The following is an 11,436-nucleotide window of genomic DNA, read 5'->3' as shown; positions in this document are numbered from 1 at the left end:
GCCAAGATCCAGCTGACATCCACAATGATAGCCCTCATTCCACATCTCTTACAACACCCTGTCAATGCACTGCTGTAACCATTGTTGGACAATCCTCAGCAAAATTTTACTTGCATGTGATATGAATGATATTGTTCTATGTTTTGAGCATTCTGTTGGGTCATCTTTCTTTGGAATGGGTCAAATACAGATCTCTTAGATTCCAGAGCAGTTAGCTGAAAATCCCATCTGGAAAGTTGATCTATGGCAAAATCAGGACTGGGCCAAATCTCAAGCCTCCCAGCTTAGTGGTCTTTCAGAAACCCAAAGCCAAGCTACCCTCTGGGTGAAGTGCATCACCCACATTGAGAGAAGAAGCCAACCTGCGGTGGAGAAATAGGCTGGCTCCGGGCTGCATCTGGCCTCCTCACCCCACTCCAGACAGAGAAGCCCTGCTAGAAAGAGGAGCCACCTCTCTGCAGTCTCTGGGTCACAAGTGGTCCTCAGGCAACCACAGCCACCTCCCTTTGCTTTGTGAACATCCTGCACCTACCCTCACCCCCAAGAAACTTGACTGGTCTCCCAACCTGGCTACAGGACCCTCACCTCTCATAAAGTTGCAATCCTTCTCAGAGCATAAATTCTATCTACCTGGGGTCTCCGTACAGCTTCCCAGTGTCTTTTCGTCTCAATCACCCTCCCACCCCTCCTACCAACTAAATGATCTCTGGGGACCTGGAGACAATGCCCCACCAGTCACAGTTTGTTAGTAACACTCACACATAGGTCAGCCACGTTCCCCTCTGGGTTTCCTTTCTCTGAGACTTCCCTCACAGCGCTTGACTGGATTGGGTTCTCATATCTCTTCCGTCCTGCAGGGGAGGACAGACAGGGACACCCTTCACAGATCTGTTCCTTACCCTTGGGGTTCAAGGTGTGTACTCTGGCTCCTTGTGTTGCCCGTGAGTCTCGCCTGATAGATCCACTCTAACATCCCGATTTCCCTAAGCTTGGAGATAGCTGCCTCTGCAGCAGCGGGTCTCAACCTGTGGGCAGTGACTCCTTTGGGGGTCAAACAACCCTTTCACCAGGGTTACCTAAGACCATCGGATAACATATCTTTCCGATAGTCTTAGGAACCAAGACACCGCTCCTCCATCCATCTCCAGGTGGGTCCGCCCACATGCAGAGATGCCCACATATGAGTCCCCGGCATGAAGACTGTGACCCATGCTAAACCACGCTTCAAGACAAAATTTCATTTATTTGTCATTAGAAATAAATATTTCACAATATATAATTGCATATTGTTTTGTGATTAATCACTGTGCTTTAATTATGTTCAATTTGTAACAGTGAAAATACATCCTGAATATCAGATATTTACATGACGATTCATGACAGCAAAATTACAGTGATGAAGTAGCAGCAAAAATAATTTCATGGTTGAGGGTGGATCACCACCACATGAGGAACTGTATGAAAGGGCCGTGGCATCAGGAAGCTTGAGAATCACTGCTCTACAGTGTACCAAGGCAAGTCTGATATTTCAATTTGATTGATTGTAAGCCACTACACAATCCATGCTTCGGCGCACCAACCAAATAAGCTATTAGACCTTTTTCCTAATTTCTCCAACTGAAGCACTGAATGAAGAATCTGTGCTGTGTGGGCCCATGTCAATAAGCTCCGGCTGATCCTTCTTCGCATCCGTCACACCGAGCTCCATGCCCTTTCCTCCGATCACCTCCAGGTTTCTGTCTGTGCCTCTCAGGAAATTCAAGCCGGTCTCTTGGAATGGGGCACACCACTCCACGGGTCACAATCTGTACTTCGGGGATCCCTGGAACTTAAGTCCAGTTATAGGTCTAGAAGCCATCATGAGTGGCCGATACCAACTGCTCAGATAAGTACCCCATTAGAAGGTCCTGGCTAGAATGAGAGGAAAATGTAGAAAAGAACTCAAGATCATCATAAAAGAGAACAGGCTTATTGGTCAGATCGTGGTCCTCCAATGGTCCTTAGCCTTCAGGTCTCGAACGAAACCCAGCTCCAAATTAGGATAATAAACCGCTCTGGTCAACAGGGCAGCATTCGCCCAGACACACAGCTCCAGAGGGTTGGGAAGGAGGGGAGGATGGAAAGGGGCTGATCGGGAATGAAGGGGGCTAAGCACCGGGACATCGAGGGGCTGTAGGGGGTGAGCTGAATCCGAATGTGTGGGAACTGTTCAGTATAAAACTATGATCTGCTCTATAAACCTTCCCCTAATTCACACACCAAAAAACCTTTTCAGATACAAAGTAATGTGTGGAGGGGGTTTTCCTGGGAACATTCATGCCTGTTGCAGTGGACATGTACCTCAAGCAATGCCCCAGTCAATAACTCAGAATGTGGCTCCTCGGGCACACTGGGCTCATCGGACGCATGATGGTACGGGGTCGGTTCTTTTTTTTTTTCTTTCTTTGTGAAGGTTTTTTAATTATTATTTTTAATCATTTTATTGGGGGGCTCTTACAAATCTTATGGCAATCCATCATTCAATTGTATCAAGCACACTTGTACATGTGTTGCCATCAACATTTCCAAACATTTTCTTTCTACTTGAGCCCTTGGTGTCAGCTCCTCTTTTTTTTAATCATTTTATTAGGGGCTCATACAACTCTTATCACGATCTATACATACATCAATTGTGTAAAGCACATCTGTACATTGATTGCCCTCATCATTGTCAAAATATTTGCTCTCCACTTAAACCCTTGGCATCAGCTCTTCATTTTCCCCTCCCTCCCCACTCCCCCTCCCTCATGAACCCTTGATAATTTATAAATTATTATTTTGTCATATCTTGCCTTGTCCGACATCTCCCTTCACCCCCTTTTCTGTTGTCTGTCCCCCAGGGAGGAGGTCACATGTAGATCCTTGAAATTGGTTCCCCCTTTCCAACCCACCCTCCCTCTACCCTCCCAGTATCGCCACTCACACCACTGGTCCTGAAGGGATCATCCACCCTGGATTCCCTGTGTTTCCAGCTCCTATCTGCACCAATGTACCTCCTCTGGTCTAGCCAGACTTGCAAGGTAGAATTCGGATCATGATAGTGGTGCTGCGGGGGGTGGGTGGGGGTGGGGAGCATTTAGGAACTAGAAGAAAGTTGTATTTTTCATTGGTGCTACATCACACCCTGGCTGGCTTGTCTCCTCCCCGATACCCTTCTTTAAGGGGCAAAACAGTGGCCTACAAATGGGCTTTGGGTCTCCACTTTGCACTTCCCGCCTGATTCACTATGATAAGATTTTTTTGTTATGAAGATGCCTGATACCTGATCCCTTTGTCACCTGTTATCATACAGGCTGGTGTGCTTCTTCCATGTGGGCTTTGTTGCTTCTGAGCTAGCTGGCTGCTTGTTTACCTTCAAGCCTTTAAGACCCCAGATGCTATATCTTTTGATAGCCAGGCACCATACAAGGTCGGTTCTGTTGGCAGAAGTGATTCTATGGGATTTAGGGGCTCAGTGTCCCCTGCTTCCTGGTCATCTTCCCAAATGTCTTCTATCCCTAGTTTCAGGATCCCATTTCTTCTCAATAAATGGGAAGAGAAGAAATCACCTTAACAGCAGACACCATTTGAGGTTGGGAACTTGGCACGATTATGGGTCAGCTGCCCTTGTGAGTGCCGCACTGCATGGCTAGCAGCAAAGTCCACGGTCTGAAACCACCAGCCACTCTGAGCGGAAGACGAGACTCTCTACCCCTGTGAACTTGCTGTCTCCGTCCTAGAGGGTGGCTGTGAGCCGGAATTAACTCCGTGGCTGTGGATGTAAGACTCTGGGTCTGGTTTTCAGCAAGGTCAACTGTGGCATCACAAGAAGGCTTTCTTTCAGAGCACAAAGGGAAACGCTCCGGTCCTTTAGGCAGTGACTCCAGAGCCCCGAGCTTCTCTCTTACCTTGACCACCTTGTCTGTTGTGAGCTGGACCCACCAACCAGCTTCCCAGTACCTCTCATCCTGACAAAACTGTTAGAAATCGTCCAACAAACAATCGATCGTCTAGAGCAGGGGTCCTCAAACTATGGCCCACGGGCCACATGAGGCCCGCCAAGGACATTTATCTGCCCCGCCAGGTGGTTTTGCTCCATTTGTTTGTTTACTTCAAAATCAGATATGTGCAGTGTGTATAGGAATTTGTTCATAGTTTGTTTGTTTTTTTTTAACTATAGTCAGGTCCTCCAACGGGTCTGAGGGACAGTAAACTGGCCCCCTGTTTAAAAAGTTTGAGGACCCCTGGTCTAGAGCGTCACTTCTCTCCAATACTTACTCTATTGGTGGTGACATTTTGCACATACATATTGCCACCTCATGCCTGGGTTAGCAGCACCCTCTGACTGAGTTAGGCAGTGCCGGCAACGCCTTCACAATGAGCTACGCTGGGGAACCAAGAGACATAGAAAGCCCAGCCTTCTCTAGGGCTGCTCCCAGGACCAAATGCCTCAGCCGGGGAACCAAATGTATATATATCTATAGATAGAGAGACAGACAGAGACAGAAACAGAGACAGAGAGATTTATTTCAGGGAAATGGCTCATGTAGTTGCAGAGGTGAGCAAGTTCTAAGACCATGGGTCAAATATCAGGCTTCTCCTGACTCACAGAGGTCCCCACCACAAGGGGGAGAAAAGACGTCACTATGATTGGGTCGATGCCGACTCATAGGCAATCCTATAAGACAGGGGGGAATTGTTCCTGTGGATTTCCAGGACTTTAACTATGGGAACAGAAAGTGCTATCTTTCTCCCTCAGAGAAATGTTGGTTTCAAACTGCTGACCTTGTGGTTAGCGGCCCAGTGCAAAATCGCCAGGGCTTGGGCTAATAAACCCAAGAGTGCAAGTTTCCAGCTGCAGAGACCAATGAATCCAAGGGCCGCAGGTGAGATGGTAAGCTGCTGGTGACTCCCAGAACTGGCAGGCAATATGGCAGTCCTTGTGGTACAGCGGTCACACATTGGGCTGCTAACCATAAGGTCTGCCCTTCAAAACCACTTCCTCTGGAAGAAGACGAGGCTTTCTAGTCCCGTTAAGAGTTGCAGTCTTGGAAACTCTCAGGGGGCAGTTCTACCCTGTCCTATAGGGTCACAATGAGTCAGAATGGACTTGATGGCTGTGAGTTTAGAGAGAGTCCACTGGCTCAGTCCAAAGAACTGGTCAGATGATGAATCGATGAGCTGCAAGCTCCAGACCCAGGAGAAAGCAAGCAGTATTTTGCATCGCGTCCACATATATTGGAAGTAGCCACACTCCTGATGAAACTGCCTTTCAACTGATTGGCTGCTCCTAGCAGATCCCACCATGGAGACACGATCACATCGTGTTAGATCTCGTCATGGAGAACTCCTACACCTTAACTCCAATCAACCGAGGATCCCGGCCCAGCCGCATGACACAGAAGCTTAGCTATCGGAGCAGTCTCTTCAAAAACAGAGGGGAAACTTCCTGGAAAACAGCACGTTGATCCCAACATCCTAAGGAATTCACGAGTCCCTTTAACTATATATGATTTTCACCGTTAAGCCTATTTTCCCCCTTCAGTAACCACAGTTAAGGCATTACTTTTCACCTGCCGCCTTCTTTCATGAGACAGTCCCCACTCAGGTTCGAGCACAATCCCTCCCGCTTACCTCCTCCACGAAACTGGTATTCTAGAGGCTTTGTTTGGGAGCCCGGGTTACGGAGTCAGGTAGACTTTGATTCTATCTGCCACTTAGCTGTATAATTATGCGCAGAGGCTCAAGAGCCTCAAAATTGGATTTCTGGGTTGTTGGGAGGACTCGATTAATAAAACGCCGTGTTAAAAGCACCTAGCACCTTGGAACACACAGCCGGCTTCTCTTCCCTTTTGTCCCAGGAGAGACAGGGCTAAGCCCTAGTCAGACAATGTCGCCACTCAGTGGCTGCAGTCAGATTTGCACAGAGGCCTACAATTCTTGCGGGACGTTCGAGAGGAAAGGGAGTATTGGGTTTCTGACAAGACTGGAGTCCACAGTGCCTGAGAGACCAAATAGCATTGTGGGGAAAGAGAAGGTGCTGACGTCTCACAGATCCGAATTCACCTTCTAGCTTTGCCTAGTATTACACTCATAATGGGCTTCATGAGTTCCACCTCCGTGGATTAAACATTCCTTATGTGGGTGTGGTCTTGTCCTTGCTCTTGACCTTTCTTCCCTAAAAATCATCTTCCTTCCTCTTGTTTCTCTGTGACTACATCATCTCAATCCTGGTTTCAGGGGTGCTGAATAATTTCCCCCAAGACCCCCCCCAGACTTCAGACAAAGAATGTCACAATTCATAGTCTTGTCTCAGTACTTCATGTCCCCAAACTACAAATTCTTAAAATACCCAGTGGCAGCCAGACTCTTGGAAATACACTCATGCTGACAAAATTAATTTTTAGGAATAATAGATAAAGTAGATCGCCAAGTTATTCATTTATAATAAAACACACCCCAGTCTGGGGTTGGGAACCAGGCAGCAACCCAAGATATGTCCTTCCTGTGAGCCAAGCCCCTCATTAACAAGACGGCCTGCCGGGCACAGACTCTGACACGCTCCACAGGGGGGACTCTTCCATCCCCACCAGGGAACGTCATGAAACACACTGACCCCGACCGGAAACATCGCTCTGTGCAAGATTTCTCAGGACCCCGGTCCCGGGACACTTCCGAAGTGCTGACCGCCGTCCTGCAGGATATAATCGCCCCCTAAAAGCACCACCGAAGAGCCACCAGCTGCTCTGTAAAGGTGAGACAAGGCTTTCCATCCCCACAGCGAGTTACAGTCAGTCCATGAGGCAGGTGCGCTCTGTCCTAGAGGGTCACCATGAGCCAGCAGGGACCCGGCGGCCGTGAGTGGGGATTTGTTTGGTGGTTGTTGCTGTTGCTGTTTTAATACAACATTTGCTGTTGTGTCCTGTAGAAGGAGGAGGAATTAGATATGAAGCGCACATTTCCCCTTATTACTTGAGTGACACCAGGTAAATTGTTGAACTTACCTAAGCTCATCACAAAAACTCTAACTATGCCCTGCTGCCAGGGAGTCCCAGATTACATGCCGTGACTCCCGTGCGTGAGCCCCGTCAAGTCACCGGTCAGTTCGCACCACGTCAGTTCTGGTTCATGGCGACAGGGTGCGCATCAGAGCAGAGCTGTGCTCCGTGGGGCTCCCACTGGCTGATTTCCCAGGAGATCCCCAGGGCTTTCTCCCAACGGGCCTCTAGATGGGCTCAAAACTCCATACCTGCCGTTAGCAGCTGAGTACGTTAGCCGTTAACACAGTGCAAAGACATTCGACTTCTACACCTGCTTTATTCCAAATCCCTGTTCTAGGAGACGGTGCCCTGGTGGCCTGGCTGGTTATGCACTGGGTTGTTAGCCATATGACAAGGTCAGTGGCTCAAATCCACCAGCCCCTTCACCGGAGAAAGGGCTTTGTGCTCCCATAAAGATTCACGGCCTCAGAAGCGCTAGAGAACTGTTCTTTCTTGGCCCTAGAAGGTCACCGAGTGAGTCCCTGACAGTGGGTCTGGGGGTTTCTAGGAGATACTGAACCCTGACAGCGTAGTGGTTTACAAGGTCCACAGTCTGAAACCACCCGTCCTTCCCAGAAGGGATTGGGCTTTCTGCTCCGTAAGGATGGACAGTGTGCTCTGGGCTATAGGGTCATACGAGTTGGAATCTACTGGGTGGCAGTACACTTGGTTTGGGTTCGGTTTGAGGCGATACTTCTCCCTCCATTATGAACGTGTTGGAGGTTGTGACTAGACCAGCACTCCAGGAGTGCCCTCTGGTGGTACTTCATTTTCCCTTGTTTGTTTGTATGTTTGTTTGTTTGTTTCATAAAACAGTCTTTGGAGCTAGAAAACACCTGAGCACATTTGGCCAGCTCATTTCTATCTTCTTAAAGATGAGCCATTGAAATCCATTTACAATCCAAGAACAACATGAAGAATTGGATCTCTATTGCATCATGTTGCCCTGGTAGCTCCGTGATTACACAGTGGGCTGCCATACAAAAGGTCAGCAGTTCAAAACCACTAGCAGCTCCGTGGGAGAAAGACGGGGCTTTCTAGTCCTGTAAACACTTACTCTCTCAGAAAGCCCCAAGGGGCAGTTTGCCCCTGTTCCCTGGGGCATCAACCTGAAGGCTGTGGTCATTTTAGCTGGTTTGTCTATTCCAGACTTGCTCCACACTCACCAACTCAGAAAGAAGTGCCATTATCAATGCACCCTCAGTGCCTTTAGGTCAATTCTGACTCACAGCAACCAGACAGGACGAAGTAGAACTGACCCTTAAGGGTTTCCTCTTTACAGGAGTAGAAAGCCTCACCTGACTCCTGGGGCAGCTTTCAAACTGCTGACCTTGTAGTGAGCAGCCCCACGCATTACCCACTGTGCCGTCAGGGCTCCTCAGGTAGATGGGTAAGAAAGGTGAATTGCCCATCGATCGCGGATGAGAAAAAACGGGTCAAAGCTAAGGACGGTCATGATTTCACTTGTTCCATAGAATTTTTTTTAAAAAAGAAACTGAGTAACTGGCATAACTGAGTAAGTGTCCCTAGGGTTGGCGATCCCCGAGGCAGAGTTTGAAGTGTGTGGTCTGCTCCCATGTCACCTGAGCAGCCAACATAGGAACCAAACGGTAGACCAGTCCAGTCCTGGCTTGGCGCAGACCCGGGCAGCATTTCCTTCTAAGGTGCCCTCATCTGGCGTGAATCAGGACTGACGGTGTCAGCAACAGAGAACCGGCCACCCTGCCTGGGGTTCCTTTAGAGATCACAGCTCCCTTCCTGCCACGGCCAGCCCCTGAGATGGATCGCCAGTCCCAGCAAGGAAGGGATGCCTTCTCTCCCACTGGCTTCAGAGCCCAGAGGACCGTCCAAACTCCTCTTACACATGATGGAAGAACGTCTCCCTCCCAAGGACAGCTGTCCTCTAAACTGGACCCTGCCCGGCACTTAGGTCTACCTCTGATTCCCACCAGGACACCCATGGGAGTGGGCCTCTGCGGGTCCCATATTCGTCTGCTCTCTTCACCCTTCCTTTCCTCTGGCCCTTTGTCCAGAGAATGTGTGTTGCAGGGAAGCAGGCACCGCCCTAGTGCTCCGTCGGTCAGCACATCTCGGAGGAGACTCTATCTGAGCAGCAGAGCAGTGTCCCACCCCGACCCTGGAAAAAATATTCACTAACAGTCGGCCTGTGTGTTGCGTTGAAACGGCTTTGGCCACTTACTAAAGCTTGCCCTACTCCAAATTTGCTCAAATAACCAAGTTTCTTTACAAGTGTCTGCAGAGGGCTTGAGAGCCCAGTGTGTCCACTCTGTGCTTAGCCCTGGCCAGGAGTTCCCGGACATGCACTCCGTCTGCATTATCCCAGCCGTCTACAGAAACAAGGTAGGGATGGTCATAATGCCCGCGTTACAGAGGAGGAAACGAGGCTGCCAGGAGGGAAGCAGCTTCTCCAAAATCCCAGACGATTCAGTAAAGGAGCATGAGCTTCAACCCAGGTTTATCCGAGGCCTCAGATGCATTTTGATTATCTCATCACTCAAAACTAAATCTCAGGAGGGAGGAGGGGAAAGAGGAGCTGATACCAAGGGTTCACGTAGAAAGAAATTGTTTGGGGGATGTTGACAGCACATATGTACAAGTGTGCTTAATACTACTGAAGGATGGATCGTTATAAGATTTTTAAGAGCCCCCAAATAAAATGATTAACAATAATTTTAAAATTCTACCCAAAAAACATCTCACTACCATTGAGTGGTTTCTGACTCAGAGCGGCCCCTGTCGACAGAGTAGAACTGCCCCTGTGGGTTTCCAAGGTTGTAACTCTTTATGGGAGAAGAAAGTCTCATCTTTCTCTCAAAGAACAGCTGGTGGTTTTGGACTGATGACTTTGCGATTAGCAGTCCAAGGAGTAACCCACTCTGGAATCCACTCGTGAGATACTCCAGCAACAAGCAAGACTTTCATAATGTTTTCTTTCTCTGATACATCAACTTTCTCCCATGGGGTGGGGAGGGGCACACCATGTCCCTCAGTGACTTTTTTCTTGTCCACTCTCAGTCACTTCCAAAGATGGCTGTGATACATCTGTACCCATTAAGTCTACTGAAGTCCAACCAAGCAGGGAAAGAAGACAGCTGCTTTACAAGACTGGCTGCAATCTCTGCTCATAGATGCGGAAGCCCTCTCTCGATCCCTTACACTTGTCAAAGATGCAGCACCGCCAGGAGAAACCGAGCAACCCAGTGCTGCTGAGTAAAAACCCAGAGAGCCACTTGGAGAGAGCTGGTGGTAGCACCAGGCAGGAGATACACAAGATGAGCCAGGGGTATTGTATTGTCAGGAATGAAAGAAAGAAAACCCAATGACATTGGAGCATGTCAAAGGAATGGGGAAGCCAACCCAAAAGTATCCAACAGCCAAAATAGAAACCGTTTGAGCAAAAATAAATAAGTAAACATTAAATTATATCCCAAAGTATCAAATAGGTATCAGTGAATCCACACCAGTGACAAAAATAGTGTGCAGGCCGCGCACAACGGAACGAAACAGTCCAGTCCGGCGCCAGCCTCACAATTGTTGATTGAGCTCATTGATGCAGCCTCTGTGCCAGGCCGTCTCGCTGAGGGCCTTCCTCGTTTTCACTGCCCCTCTGCTGTGCCATGCGTGATGTCCTTCTCCAGGCACTGGTCTCTCCTGGCAACATGTCCAAAATCCGTGAGATGACATCTCACCATCCTTGCCTCTCAGGAGTATTCTGCCCATTCTCCTTCCAAGACAGATGCGTTTGTTCTTCTGGCAGACCATGGTACATTCACGAGCCTTTATCAGCACCATCATTTAAATGCATGAATTCTTCTTTGATCTTCCGTGTTTCCTGTCTTTCACATTCATAGGAGGCAACTGAAAATACCATGACTAGGTCAGGCCCACCGTAGCCCTCAAAGTTGCCTCTCTGCTCTGCAACTCTCTAAAGAGATCGTGTGCAGCATTTACCTACTGCGACGCATCCTTTGATCTCAACAACTGCTGCTTCCATAAGAATTGGTGTGGACTCAAGCAAGACACAGTCCTTGACAAGTTCGATCTCTTCTCCATTTATCGTGATGTTACCTGTTGGTGCCGTTGTGAGGAGTTAGGTCTTCTTTCCATTGAGTTGTCATCCACATTGAAGGCTGTAGTCCTTGGTCTCCATCAGCCAGTGGTTCAGGTCTTCCGCACTTTCGGCAAGCGGGGGTGTACCATCTGCTTATCTCAGGTTGTTAATGAGCCTTCCTCCAATCCTGATACCCCATTCTTTGCCAGGGGAAGCCAGGCCCTAACACATCATTATGGGTCCAGTAGGTGCAATTGTACAGCGATAATAAGTAAAGATTATAGTAAAGTCATAGAGAGCATGAGA

The sequence above is a fragment of the Tenrec ecaudatus genome, chromosome 1 (genome assembly GCF_050624435.1).
Source record: "Tenrec ecaudatus isolate mTenEca1 chromosome 1, mTenEca1.hap1, whole genome shotgun sequence".
Lineage (NCBI taxonomy): Eukaryota > Metazoa > Chordata > Mammalia > Afrosoricida > Tenrecidae > Tenrec > Tenrec ecaudatus.
This window is presented reverse-complemented; position numbering follows the sequence as displayed.